Below are 15,187 nucleotides of genomic sequence, written 5' to 3'. Positions count from 1 at the left end.
TGTACTTATTCATCGCTCACCATCACAAACCCATTGGGCTCCCATTCATTATAGCCCTAAAGTGCAGAGTTTATTCAAAAAGGAGAAAACAATCCAGTTGGACCAATATGAGTCTTCCCCAGGTTGACTTCCTTGTCACTGGTAGATTTACAAATGTCCTTCTCAGATAGCAAAGCCAAAAGGTGGGAAAGGTTGGGGTTGATATCCTTTCTTCTCTAAATATGATAGTTCCGTTGGTTCTCTTCCCACCCAGCTAATCACTCTTTCAATGGGCACTCTCTTCCTCTGTTTTCCATGTCTCCACTGATATGAGGATAGGAGCCACTGATATGAGCCATGGTGGCACATTGGTTACAGTGCAGTATTGCATAACTATGCCCACAGTCTGGTGTTCTATCCTGATGGGGCTCAAGGTCGACTAAACCTTCAATCCTTCTGAGGTCAGTAAAATGAGGACTCAGATTGTTGAGGGTAATGTGCAAATAATGCTTACATTGCAGGGGTGAAATCCAGCAGGTTCTGACAGGTTCTGGAGAACCGGTAGCAGAAATTTTGAGTAGTTCGGAGAACCGGCAAATACCACCTCTGGCTGGTCCCAGAGTGGGGTGGGAATGGAGATTTTGCAGTATCCTTCCCCTGCCACGCCCACCAAGCCACGCCCACCAAACCACACCATGCCCACCAAGCCACACCCAAAGAACCGGTAGTAAAAAAATTTGAATTTCCCCGCTTACATTGTAAACTGCCCAGAGAGTGCTGTAAAACACCTTGGGATGATATATAAGTCTAAGTGCTGTTGCTAGGTGCTATTACTTTTACTCACATCCATCCACCTCTCTGCTACCATATTTATTCACTTGCAGTTCTAACCCCCTTCACTGGCTTTCTATCCTCATTTTCCAAGCACATAATGGCCTAGTCTTTCCATACTTTTGACACATCTCTTCCTGTCACATTTACTGATTTTGATCCATGTGCTCTGTTAGTTACATAGTGGGAAATTAAAATTAAAAAAGAGCCTGAGTGGCACAGCAGACTAATGCTACTGTTAAGGGTAGTATTTAGCTTCCAGCTGCCTGCAATTACTGCGAGTTCAATTCTCACCAGGCTCAAGGCTGACTCAGCCTTCCATCCTTTCTAAGGTAGGTAAATTGAGGACCCAGTTTGTGGGGGCAATAAGCTGACTTTGTATAAAATATACAAAAGTATGAAGGCTGTTGCTTAACACATTGTAAGCCGCCCTGAGTCTCCGGAAAAGGGCGGCATATAAATCAAAATAAAAAAATAAAAAAATGGAAGTGCCAAGGTGTCCAGCTCTGAGCATACTAGCACTCCAAAAGCAATGGAAGACAGTGCAGTATCAGCAGGCAATGGACCAAGAACAGAACAGGTTCAGGTAAAACAATTCTTCTCAATCCGCTGTCAGGTAGAACAATTCTTCAAGGAACCAAGATCTTCTTTTGTTTGAGGATGCTAAATAAGGATTTTACACACCAAATGAAATTTGAAATTCTGAAATAGACAGGTAGCCGATGCAGGTTGTTTAAAGGCTGGTTAATAAAGACTTCAAAAACTCAAGAATTGCCTTTTTTCTCTACAAAATATAGAGGGCATGTACGGTATATGTATGCCATACAAAACTCTTTGCAATTCATCCAAAAGTGGTAACTCTGTAGGAAAACCAAGCAGCTGAAAGAAGGAGGCACATAGAGTAATCTTTTTATTATTATTTTGAGACACTAATATTTATTGCAATTGGTTGAGAGAGCCAAGAGGCTGGGCTGGAAGAATCTTACCCTTCAACAATAACAATACATTGTAGTATTGCATTCCTGGAAATTATACACCCAGTATGAAATTGTCCTGGATCCTGGACAAGATGGAGAATGCCTATGAGTCAGTATTTTCCAGACTTGTGCCAGAACATAGGTGAATGCTGCAAAAGACTTGCTAGTCTGCTACAAGCCATAATAAACACATAATTAAAGAGCAAGATCGCCGCCCTACCAAAACCGCTGCAAGCTATGCTGCAAGACAATTCTATTGTTCTTGCTCCAGCTTGCATAAAGGATGATTCATTCTGCCACCTCTCTTCACTGGAAGAATGGGAGCCTTCCAGCTTTCCTTTTTCTCCTTGATAATGAAAGCTGGCAGTAGAACATATATGAAAACTACTTTGTACAAGAGTTGGATTCAAGCTTTACCTTGAGCAAAGGCAAACAAGATCAGTTACCAGGGAGGTGCTAAATAGATGCAGGCTGGGCAACTATATGAGAGATGCATTGGGTTCCTGCTTTGGGCAAAGGATTGAAGGTTGAACTAGCCCCTTTCCATAGATTCCTTTTATGGAATCTCTACCCAGCCAATATATCCAGTGGTGAAATTCAATTTTTTTTACTACCGGTTCGGTGGGCGTGGCTTGGTGGGCATGGTGTGGCTTGGTGGGCGTGGCTTAGTGGGCATGGCAGGAGAAGGATACTGCAAAATCTCAATTTCCACCCCATTCTGGGACCAGCCAGAGGTGGTATTTGCAGGTTCTCTGAACTACTCAAAATTTCTGCTACAGGTTCTCCAGAACCTCTCAGAACCTGCTGGATTTCACCCCTGAATATATCCTAAAACTTTGTCACCCCAAGCAATCCTTCTTCTCCATTATCACCTTATTTAGTGATGATAATGTTAAGGAGGGCTTCTAGCAGTGTTACTTAGACACTTGATTAAGCTCTGGTACTATGACTCCTAAACTCAACGATACACAACTATATCTTTTTCCTACATCTTGTTTTCCTTCCATCTTCATCCCTGAAGCAAAGAACATAATTAAAAATATTAATATCCTTAAAGCATATTGTATTTCTAATAGATTTCTACCGTCCCAAAAATGTTGTATACTATTCGTTAAAGTTTCTAGGCACTTAATTTAAATTTGCTTTTGATGTTCACCTATTTTAATTTACTCTTATGAATCATGTAGCATTTTATCCAATTACTGAGTCATTCATCTTAAGCATCCATCTCGAGCACTATCAAACCCTATATTTTATTTTTCAGGATAATGCTGTATTATTCAGAAGAATAAAAGATGAGACTCTTAAATAGTTTGAGTGTACATCAGTTCCTATTTTTCTTAGAGACACTTGGCAATTTTCTATTGACTATAGAAATTTCTGACTTCTATAGAGGAGAGGAGGGTAGCAATGCAAGCTTTGGTAAATCTCTCTCACTCGCACATGTTTCCTTTTGGTAACCCATTAACCACGCTGTGTGGAGATCGAACTCTCCTAATGTGATTTTTGTCATTCAGTGACAGTAGCTGCAATCTCACCTGTAAACCTTACCACTGCTGGTGTTGAAATGATATACAGGGAGGAGATTGCAGGCTTTGACGTCATTCCAACAGCATGAAACTCAGCTGTTTGCCCAAAATGGGATTGCACGTAGATTACTTGAAAAACAGAATGGTTGCACAACAACAGAAGACTAGATCAGACATAAAATAATTTTGAGCATACAGCTATGGCAACCACAATAAATGATAAACTCAAAATGATGAGTTACATATTGCATTGCTGGCTACCAGAAATATTCCCAATTCTCAGAATGGAACATTGTGTACCTGGGAAAAAGTCGGTTAGGTTAGTTTTAGGTTTTTCTTTTTTTCCTGTAGGCAAGCCTGGTGGATCTGAGTGGGACTTATCTTTAAATGGATATGTATAGGATTGTACTACTTATAGGAAAATGTAATTGTTGGTATTCAGTAGCTGAGTTTGCAAGTGGCCTAAATCCTCAGGGTTTAATTCCTAATACAGCTAATTTGGGTGAGGGGGAAAGAAAAGAGGACCCAGCATACTCATATAATTATAAGCTGATCTGTAGAAATAAGTAGCCAAAGATTTTTAGGAGGCCATGCAAGTGTTGTCATCAATAATTTCTTTGATATTGCTGCAGAGATGGCGAAGATTTCAGCATATCTAAAAGATCACTCACAAGAGACTTATGAATGGGAGTGGAAAAAGTGGATAGACTATGTGCAGAATAAATATCAAACTAGGAAGTATCAGATAGCTTTTAGCTGAAAATGTTATATAAAGATAGAAAGATTTGATTTTTGTGAAGATGAAAAATTATATCGGGGATGGAGGGGTTCAAGTTTTATAAAAAGGGGATTTTGATTGGATTATATTCTGTGGAAGTCCGGGGGGGAGGGGTGGGTTAGGGGGGATGGGGAGGGTTAGGGGAGGTTAGGGAGGGTTAGGGAGGTTAGGGAGGTTAGGGAGGGTTGGGGGGGGAAATGGGGAGAAAATGTAATTGTAAAACTTTTGCAATAAAAAAAAAAGAAAAAAAATAATTTCTTTAATATTGCAAAGAATATCAGGAGAGCCAAAGCCAAGTGGGAACTTTGTTTCAAGAAGTGTTTATTTATTTATTTGATTTGATTTGATTTTATATCTAGATTGAAAGATAACTAGGGATAACAAGCACAAATATAAAAACCTGCCTCCTGGGTGTGTAGATTCACAATACAATCTGCCTGAAGTTAAGGGAAATCAGCTCCCACATCATATAATTCATGCTATGGCCCTCCAGATGTCATTGGAATGGAGCTCCCATCAGCTTTCCCTTTTTACTACACTGGCTAGATTTGATAGGAAATGGCATTTAGAAATATACTGAGAACCAGAAATTGCATCTAACTCCGATTCAAAGGAGTAGACTGATCACTGCCACTATTTTTTTTAGATACCAGCTCAGCGAGGTGGCAGAGTTTGGGTGTCCAATAAAAGAGTTTCCCCGAGAGCAACAAAACAGGGATCATTCCTTCTACCAAGAAGTCCCATTATGGGACCTAGTTGAAGAATGCTGAATTAAACAGGTGAAACTAGAAGTACCATTCTTTTAGACTAGGAATCTTTAAGGATCTGCCTCCCTTCAGCAAAGCAATCAGCTCCACTGGTAGCTTATTTCCATCAGTACAGCTGCAAGACAAGAACAGCTGCAGCAGCCCTTCTATTAATAGCCTGATCAGGTGTCAGCTAAAATGTTTGTGCTCTCTATGGATTGTAAAGTACAACAAGGGGTGGAGCAAATTAGTGCAGCTTAATGAAGCAGTATCCTCCTAGCTGAATACACCTGGGAAAGAACACCTTCTGGCTCTGTGCCCGGAGTTTCTGCCTAGTTCTCAGGAAGCCAAGCAGATTGTTGAGCAAATGCCATTAGAGATCAAGAAGCGTTTCAGGTAGTTGATTATTGCCCTTTAAAAATAGGGCTACTATATTAGGCAACTTATCCAAAGGACAGTGAAACAGATCTTCCTTTACCTCTGTATTTTGTTTAACCATTGCTGTTGCAACCTTGTGCCATTCTTGCTACATCTGGTTTAACCAAAAGAGAAACTGACTGTTGATTAACATTGCATCCTAGTTTCCTTCTATTCAATGCAGCTTCTATCTCTGGACTCCCCAAAACTTCATCTGAGCTGCTTCTTTTCTAAAGAAAGAATGAATGGACTGAGGAAATGGGGGCTTCGGTTTACTTTTAATGCTTTGACAGTAACGTCATCTCCATTTCATAAATGCATTGGATTCGGCCAAATTATGGGTCCTATGTCAGAGTAGAGTAATAAGGAACACATTTTCGTTTCTCAGAGGCAGAGCAGATAAATCTAAATCTGTTCCGGTTTCAGAATCAGAATCAGAAGAGAGCTGGAAGGGACCTTGGAGGTCTTCTAGTCCAGCCCCCTGCTCAAGCAGGAGATCCTATACCATTTCAGACAAGTGACTGCCCAGTCTCTTCTTAAAAACTGCTGGTGATGAAGCACCCACAATGTCTGAAAGCAAGCTGTTCCATTGGTTAATTGTCCTCACTGTTAGGAAGGTTCTCCTCAATTCCAGGTTGCTTTCTTCCTTGATTAGTTTCCATCCATTGTTTCTTGTCCTTCACTCTGGTGCTTTGGAAAATAAGTTGACTCCCTCCTCTTTGTGACAGCCCCTCAAATACTGGAATACTGCTATCATGTCCCCCCAGTCCTTTTTTCTAGATTATCCAAACCCAAATTCTACAACTGTAGGATCCAAGCCTTTAATCATCTTAGTTGCTCTTCTTTTCACTTTTTCCAAAGTGCAAAGAAAGCACTTTCCATTGTGGGTTTCCACAAATCTCCAATCTTGATATCTTAATCTGGAGCTCTGGTTTACCGCAAAAAAAACCAAAAAAAGTAGCAAGCCTACAGTAGCTTTAGGAATTGCAGGGGAAATCATCATGTTACATGGCAGAGAAAGGTAAAAGGGGAAGACCTGCTTTTAAACATTCAGGTCAGTATTAGTGCTTTTGTGGGACAGATGAAGCAGAGAGAGGTGAAAACCTCTTAACTTTATCATTTGGTCCATGAGTTTTTGTTTTATTTTTCCCCTATACATGCCCAGAGTGGTTATGTGATTACCCACTCTCAAATCTGCTTTAGTTGATTTGTGGTTTATTTTATATCAAAGCCACAAAATTTCCCTCTTATTTGGCTTTCTCCAGTCCTGATCAAAACAACCGCTCCCCACCCATTCATCCAGGAAGAAGGTTTTTTGTTTTGTTTTGTTTTTACAAATAGGATTTCCTTGCATGAAGCTTCCTTTAAGCAAGCAGTCTAAAATATGTCACAGGCCTTCCCCTTTGTAGAAGCTATTATTGCTGGTCATTTTTTTCAGGAGGTTATTATAACTCTTATTTTTAAAAAAATAAAGGATTGTACTGTTGCTCAAAATCTCTGCATCAATTTTAATGAAATTTGCCTTGTGGTACCTTGCTCAATAGTAGTAACTGTGAGAGAGATCTTGGAGTCTTAGTGGAGTCATGAGCCAGCAGTGTGCAGCAGCTGCCAAAAAAGCCAACACAGTTCTAGGTTGCATAAACAGAGGGATAGAATCAAGATCACGTGAAGTGTTAATACCACTTTATAATGCCTTGGTAAGGCCACACTTGGAATACTGCATCCAGTTTTGGTCACCACGATGTAAAAAAGATGTTGACTCCAGGCTTAAAGTTGCCAAGGTTAGAGACCCCTGCTCTACAAGGTGGGTGGGCTCAGTTACAGTATGCAAAAATGGAAGATCTGAAGGACCAGGCTGTAGACAGATTGTTCTGGAGAAAATCTATGTGGCTGCTAAGAACTGACATCAATTTGATGATTCAATATAAAAACCAAGTGTCAACAAATTCAGAACTATCCACCATTGAATCTCTATCTTATTCCAACTTTAATTGCTCCCCTCCCCCCCCGGTTTATTCGAGTATGTCCTGGTTATTCTGGGTGACCCTTTATAGTGAAAGAAAGAACAGAAATCATCCATTTTGGGTCAGGATAGCAATAGCACTTAAGCACTTAGATTTATATATCGCTTCATAGTGCTTTTACAGCCCGCTCTAAGCAGTTTTACAGAGTCAGCATATTGCCCCCAACAATCTGGGTCCTCATTTTACCGACCTCGGGAGGATGAGAGGCTGAGTCAACCTTGAGCCTGGTGAGAATCAAACTGCTGAACTGCAGGCAGCCAGCAGGCAACACAAGTAGCCTGCAGTACTGCATTCTAACCACTGTGCCACCATGGCTCATAGGATGACTATATTCATCTAACTGAGATGACATTTGAGGGCTTGAAAAATTAAATAGACCTGTTTGTGGAGAATAAGATCTCCAATAGCTATGAATCAAATATTAAATGGTTCCTCTAAAATCACAATCAGTATGGAGAAAAATACAGTGTTATTGCCTTCATGTCTGGCTATGGAGGTTCCATTAGCATTTTATTGATTGCTATAGGAAATAACTATATTATAATGGGGTGAGCTCCCATTACTTGTCCCAGTTTCTGCCAACCTAGCAGTTCAAAAGCACGTAAAAAATGCAAGTAGAAAAATAGGGACCATCTTTGGTGGGAAGGTAACAGCGTTCCGTGCGCCTTTGACGTTTAGTCATGCCGGCCACATGACCATGTCTTTGGACAGCATTGGCTCTTCAGCTTTGAAACGGAAATGAGCACTGCCCCCTAGAGTCGGGAACGACTAGCACATATGTGCGAGGGGAACCTTTACCTTTACCTTATAGGAAATAAGATAAGCCTTTTTCTGATCCAGAAAAAAATCCTTATATTTTCAAAAAAAAAAAAAAAAAAAAAAAGGTGGAATGATAACAATACAAAGTATGATTGGTCACTCTTTTTGGCTATGCTTAAGGTTGATTCTGAACTTTAGGAGAGACATTATTCAATTGTTTTTAGGTTTTTTTTAAAAAAAATCTGCTCAACGTAAGGTCTCATAAGCCCTAACTTGACAAAGGGGAACAAATATTTTTTTCAAAACATCTTCCTGACCAAAAAAACCCACAAAACACCACCATTCCCTCAAACTGAATGGGGTTATTTTAGGACCCTTCTAGATTTGGAAGAAGACAGAGAAGATGGCCTCTATGTTATCACCCCATATATTAAAGAGCTCATCCCTAATAACAATTAATCTGATCGCTATGCAGGGCACTGACCTGTGGTACAAAAAGCGGGTGGGAAAACCCAGGGAAAGCAACGAGATGCAATATTGACACAAATGACAGGCCTTTTAACTGCAAAACAGCCTCCAGGATCTGCTGACATTCTGGTTCCTGGAATTCTGTGAAGGTGTGACCTTGGAGAGATAAAACGATTGATCGTTCAGCTGGATCCTTCCAGTTTGAGTGTTGATTGGAAGAGCTTAGAACTTCCAGAGAAAGAAAGCCGAAACTTTCATTTTTGGTCATTGGAATTTCCAAATAATCTTAGAAAACATGGTCCGATCAGGTTCCAGGTCTCTTAATAGCTACTTGATTTGTAAAAATTAGCAGCATGCTGCATCAATATGTAAATATGCAATATGCAAAATTTATCTGCAGGTACTTGAATAATTGTAACTGGGAGTGTTCCTGAAAAATAATCATATATTATTCAGCTATTTTTCTCTTTGTCCTCCCTAAATGGCCATTTTGAAATGGAACTTTGCAGCACCACTTTCAACATGGCTACAGTACATACAGCATGTATATGTCTAGTCTAATGAAAAGAAGGACTAGGGGTGACATGACAACAGTGTTCCAATATCTCAGGAGCTAACACAAAGAAGAGGGAGTCAAGCTATTCTCCAAAGCACCTGAGCAGTGGTGGGTTCCTCCCAGTTCGGTCCGGTTCGGCCGAGCCGGTAGCGGTGACGATATGATGTCACTGAACCGGTTCTCCCCCCCCGCCCTCCCACCCCCCCACCCCCCACCCCCCCATGTTATTCTTACCTTTTATTTGGTCCCACCCCCAATCTATTGCTGCCTCCTGAGTCCCAGCTGATGACTAGAGGGAAAAAAACTGTTTAAACTCTTGCCGCGGGGCTTCAAAGGGCCGTCCTACAGCTGATCAGTGTTAAAAGCAAACAAATGAGTCGGGTCGTAAGTGCGAGGAGTGGTCGTAAGTGCGAGGAGTTTCCAGAAATGACTCTGACCAGCTAGCCACGACCACCTAGTCACATGACCTCCAAGCCACACCCACAAAATAAGCCACGCCCACAGAACCAGTAGTAAAAAAATTTAGAACCCACCCCTGCACCTGAGAGTAGGACAAGAAGCAATGGGTGGAAACCTAATCAAGGAGAAAACCAACCTAGAACTAAGGAGAAATTTCCTGACAGAGTTAAAACAATCAGTGGAATAACTTGCTTCCAGAATGTTATGAATAGATGTTCCAACACTGGAGGTTTTTAAGCAAATATTGGAGAATCATTTGTCTGAAATGGTATAGGGTTGGAAGATGGATTAATTTAATAATCAAAATTTATATCAACACAGCCAGCCTGTAGCTTTTATTTCCACTTTTTAGGAATTGGTCACATGTCAGCACATTGGAAGATTATATTCCTTTCTTCCCAGCATTGATACCATCCAAAAACATCTGGACTCTCACCTTGAGATGCTCTGCTCTGAATTGTGCTTGCTGCTTTATTGGTGGTCCTGGGCATTTAATCTTGAATTAATCCCCTTTAGGGCCAGAAGCAGTAAAGTCAGAAGCAAATGTTCTGAAACCAGGTTGGTCCATTATAGTAGCAAATGCAAAATTATCAACCATTCCTTCTGCCCAGAAGCATGGGGCTCTCAGCCTGTTACACTTCACAGGCAAGAGAAGAAATATGAAAAGTGAATCTTGCTTCTACTATAAATATGGCTTGCATAAGTATAATATAATATAAATATTAAACATACACCAATACATATATGACTTAACATTTTATGGATTTTAAAATGGCTTTTCTAGTTTTTGCAATAATTATAGTTTGTCAGTGAATGTGTCCTTGATACAATATCTGGGTGGTTTCGAATACTTGCGTTGTTTGGGAGAAGGCAGACAATCATCTCATCCTATCAATTCAAGTAGGAATCTGACTATTATAAGATGATTTATGTCACTAGAGAGGCCTTGATACTTTAAACCTAAAAGAAAAACAGATAGATAGATAGATAGATAGATAGATAGATAGATAGATAGAGATATATAGATATAGATATAGATATAGATGTAGATGTAGATGTAGATATAGATATAGATATAGATATAGATATAGATATAGATATAGATATAGATATAGATATATAGAATCGAGAATCGAGTGGATGTGACTCCACTGAGCTAGGGCTGTAGAAAAATCTTGGCTACGTAGGAAAAACCTGGCTAAAAGAAAAACATATATATATATACATACATACACTTAGCCTCTACAGGGAGGGAACATATGGTAAGGGTGTGGCTAACTGATGAGGACCAATCAGTCCAAAATAGATCTATATTAGTCTCCCAATAGGCAGCAAAATGTATACTTGCTGTCTAAAGAAGCCTAGGATAGCGGATATGATTTCACTGAGCTATGGCTGCAATTTGAGAAACTTAGTTTACGTAGGAAAATACCCGGTTGAAGAAAGTGAGTGAATGTGTGTGTGTGTGTGTGTGTGTGTGTGTGTGTGTGTGTGTGTGTGTAACAGTTTAGATTGGCTCAGCATGGCATAAACTAGGAGAAAGGTGGAAATGCCAAACTTTAAAAGCTATAATGTACCATCTTGACCCATATTGTGATATTCCATGCAGATATGAAAGGGCTGAGTTTGCATTATGATTTCAGGATCAATAAAGGAGAATATTTGTAGCTCAGGGTTGAAATGAGCAGTCTTGGTGCTCTCTGAGCTTGATGGTTTTCATTGCTCAAAGGCAACATCATCAGTGCTAGTAAGGAGTGGAGTTTGCTCTCAGTTTATATTCTAGCACAGCGGTACCCAACCTTTATCGCTTGGCAGCCTGGCAGGGGTGGGGGTGGGGAGAGGGGAACTGGGTCATGTAAGCAGTGGGCCGGTGCATGCAGTTCAACCTGAACAAACAGCGGGCTGATGTGTACTTACATGGGCATGCAGCTCAACTTATGCAAGTTGAACTGCAGGCACGCTGCCCTGCTACTCGCGGAAATTGAGCTGCACATACATGTGTGTGCGCCACCCTGCTGCTCATACAGCCCAGTTGCAAATAGGCCATGGTCCAGTAGTGGGCTGTGGCCCAGGGTTTGGAGACCCCTGTTCTAGTGGCTTGCCCTTGGACGGTCTTAAATGTTTTTGGTTGCACTGTTTACTGTTGACTTCTTTGGCAGTTCCTTGATTGGGGTATTGTTTGCTTGTTAGTTTGGTAATCTTGGAATTAATCTATGATAATCTGGGTGCTGATTGCTGGTGGGAAGGTGTTTGGGCGTTTTTTGTCCCTTTTTGGCTGGTTGATTGTCTCTTTTGCATAGTATATAGATATTGTTTACATCTGTGTTTCTACTGATGGCTAATTTGTCAGAGTTCCAGGCTTCTAGAAATTCCCTAGTGTTTTTGGACTTGGTTTGGTCTAGGATGGTCACAGTTTCCCAATTGAAACTATGGTTAAGTCTGTCCATAGGTTGTGAAATTAAAGAGTTTTCATCATGTCTTCTGACTGCTAGTTGGTGTTCATGGACACGTTCTGCCAGTTTTCTGCCTGTTCGTCTTACATAGTAGCTGTTGCAATCATTACACTGTATGTTGTAGATGACTTCTGTCTTTTTCTTCTGGGGATGCTGGGTCTTATAGCAGAACTGGTCTTGCCATTCGCAACCTAGAGAAGAATAATATCAAGAGCAGCTGTGTTCTATACCAGCCTGTGGGACAATCTGTAGCCTTCCAATGTGTTGAGGCTGATACTTTGAGGCCTACGGAGACAGATGCATAGAACTCACTTGAAAATTTACACTCTTAGTACATGGCTCTGACTAGCCTATATCTACTGTTCTGTCCAAAGGAAGGAGCTTTCTACAGCAGTAAATAAAAGTGCCATGGCATTCAGTGGCAGCGTTGCCCGTATAGGTATGCACTTTTCAATAAATTAGCTTATAGCTCAAATTAGCTTGACCTGGCTTGAACCTCATAGGAATGAAAGAGCTCCAAGTAACCTCCAGAGTGGACACCTAAGTTTAGATGAGTGCAGTTGGTAGCCTTTTGGGCTTAGTTTGCTCCCTGCTTATTTTAACTCCCAAGGAATATGGCGGGAAAAATAAACTTTTGCAAGGTTCACTTGTACAATTTAATGGTCGTTTTCAGCTGAAAAATGCCATTTGGAAAAGAAGAAAATAAAGAATAAGAGCTAAAAACAAGGTGAAATAGTTATATAATAGATAGACTTCAGCAATTTAATACCTTCCAGATCTGTTCAATGGTGCAATTTTCAAATTTCTCACACATGTGGCCTTTGGTTACAGTTTTATTTTAATGGATTGACAAAGCAGTGAGGTCACCAAAGTGGGCAGAGGTGGAATGGAAGGGGGTATTTGTTCAGATTTGTTTTGGAAGGGGGTATTTTGGACATAATCAAAGGGCTTCCTGCCTGCTTTTTTTTTCTTTCCTTCTTTCCTTCTTTCTTTCCTTCCTTCCTTCCTTCCTTCCTTCCTTCCTTCCTTCCTTCCTTCTTTCTTTCTGTCTTTCTTTCTGTCTTTCTTTCTTTCTTTCTTTCTTTCTTTCTTTCTTTCTTTCTTTCTTTCTTTCTTTCTTTCTTTCTTTCTTTCCACTTTGTAATGTGTTAGGATGGAAGGAATCCAGTTCCTTTAAAACCACTATTCCTTGAAGGTCAGAACTCTGAAAATTGAAGGTGCCTTGGGTAATTCAAAGTGCTGAGGATGAACAATTTAGAAACAGTCATACTTGAATGGAACATAATGTGCAAGTACTATTTAACTCTTCTAATATTTTTATCTCACTTCATTAGCTCAAAAGGGGAACTCTTTTGTCATATGCACTTACCGAGATCTCATCATTTTTAAGTCCCATTAATTTCAATGGATCTGTTCAATATATGGTTTACCAGACCCTATATATTTACTGATCATATAACAGAAACTTAAAACCCAACTTGCTTACAATGACAAATGTGCACCTTCCATTTGTAAACAGAAGAACTGTTTCTTCCAACCAGGACAAAAAACAATGGTTGGAAAATAATCAAAGAGAGAAGCAAATTAAGGAGAAACTTCCTAACAGTGAGGACAATTAACCAATGGAATAGCTTGCCTTTAGAAATTGTGGGTGCTCCATCACTGGAGGTTTTTAAGAAGAGACTAGACAGTGACTTATCTGAAGTGGTATAGATTCTCCTACTTGAGCAGGGGGCTGGACTAGAAGACCTCCAGGGTCCCTTCCAGCCCATTCTATTCTAGTATATAAGATCGCACCAGCACAAGAAAGAAGCAATTTTTAACATTTCCCCCTTCTTCTCTATAGTCCCATGATTAATCCAGCAGGGCCTTGAACTATATTTAAGGAAGACGCAAGCTGCAAAGGGAAGAGGGGAGCAACTAAAATTACCCACTAGGACCACTGGTGGGAGCATCCTGTGTGTTGGATTCTGGTCAGAGGGATCTTAGAGTAGTAAGAGAGAGCAAACTTGCGAGGCTTCTATAAAGCAACAGAGCAGGAAGTAGAGGAAATTATCGGCTGTAAAACAGCTTCTCACTTTCATTTGTACATGCATAATTGAAAAGGTATCTAAGAATCCTGGCCATAAATCCTGTGGCATGCATGCACACAAGGAAAAAAAAACAAGGGTTAAAAATGTTTTATCTGTTTTGGTCCTAGAAAGAAAATAAATCCCAACGTGGAACGACACCGTGTGGCAGATGCGGGAAATACATGTCTTAAGGATGGAAAATTTCTCTGAAACCATTACGTTTTCGTAACAAAACAGTTGCAATGGGAAGCCCTTCTTGCATCATACTGCTGCTCACATTTTAAGGATACAGAATGAAAACAAGTCTAGAGGATCAGATGTCAGGGCAAAAATGATATGGTAACACATTTTCTGAGCCTTTCTTGGACCCAATAGAATTTCTCATAATCACAGCTGATTTTCCTGATTTTATGAAATGGTCATTTTCTTGCTTCTTGCTTTACACTGCATTATTCCTACCGTAATATGTAATTGGGGCAAAATTAAACAATAACATAGATATGATTTAGCCCCTGAAAGTCAGTTCATTCTTTGACTGTACTGCCACGGGCCCTTTTATAAATGGCAATGGCACTTAGACTTATATACCGCTTTACAGTGCTTTTACAGCCCTCTCTAAGTGGTTTTACAGAGTCAGCATATTGCCCCCCAACAATCTGAGTCCTCATTTTACCCACCTCGGAAGGAGGGAAGGCTGAGTCAACAGTGAGCCTGGTGAAAATCAAACTGCTGAACTGCAGGCAGCCAGCAGGCAACATAAGTAGCCTGCAGTACTGCATTCTAACCACTGTGCCACCTCGGCTCATAGATTGACTGTATTCATCTAACTGAGATGACATTTGAGGGCTTGAAAAATTAAATAGACCTGTTTGTGGAGAATAAGATCTCCAATAGCTATGAATCAAATATTAAATGGTTCCTCTAAAATCACAATCAGTATGGAGAAAAATACAGTGCTATTGCCTTCATGTCTGGCTATGGAGGTTCCATTAGCATTTTACTGAACTGCCAAATTGCAGGTAGCCGGCGGTCAGCAGAAGTAGCCTACAGTACTGCATTCTAGCCACTGCAACACTATGGCTCTTCTTAATGATGAAGTTAAATTGATGCAAAAAAAATTTTTTTTAAAGAATAATGAG

The sequence above is a fragment of the Pituophis catenifer genome, unplaced genomic scaffold, assembly GCF_029215685.1.
Source record: "Pituophis catenifer annectens isolate HBS135680 unplaced genomic scaffold, rPitCat1.0.hap2 SCAF_2, whole genome shotgun sequence".
Lineage (NCBI taxonomy): Eukaryota > Metazoa > Chordata > Lepidosauria > Squamata > Colubridae > Pituophis > Pituophis catenifer.
This window is presented reverse-complemented; position numbering follows the sequence as displayed.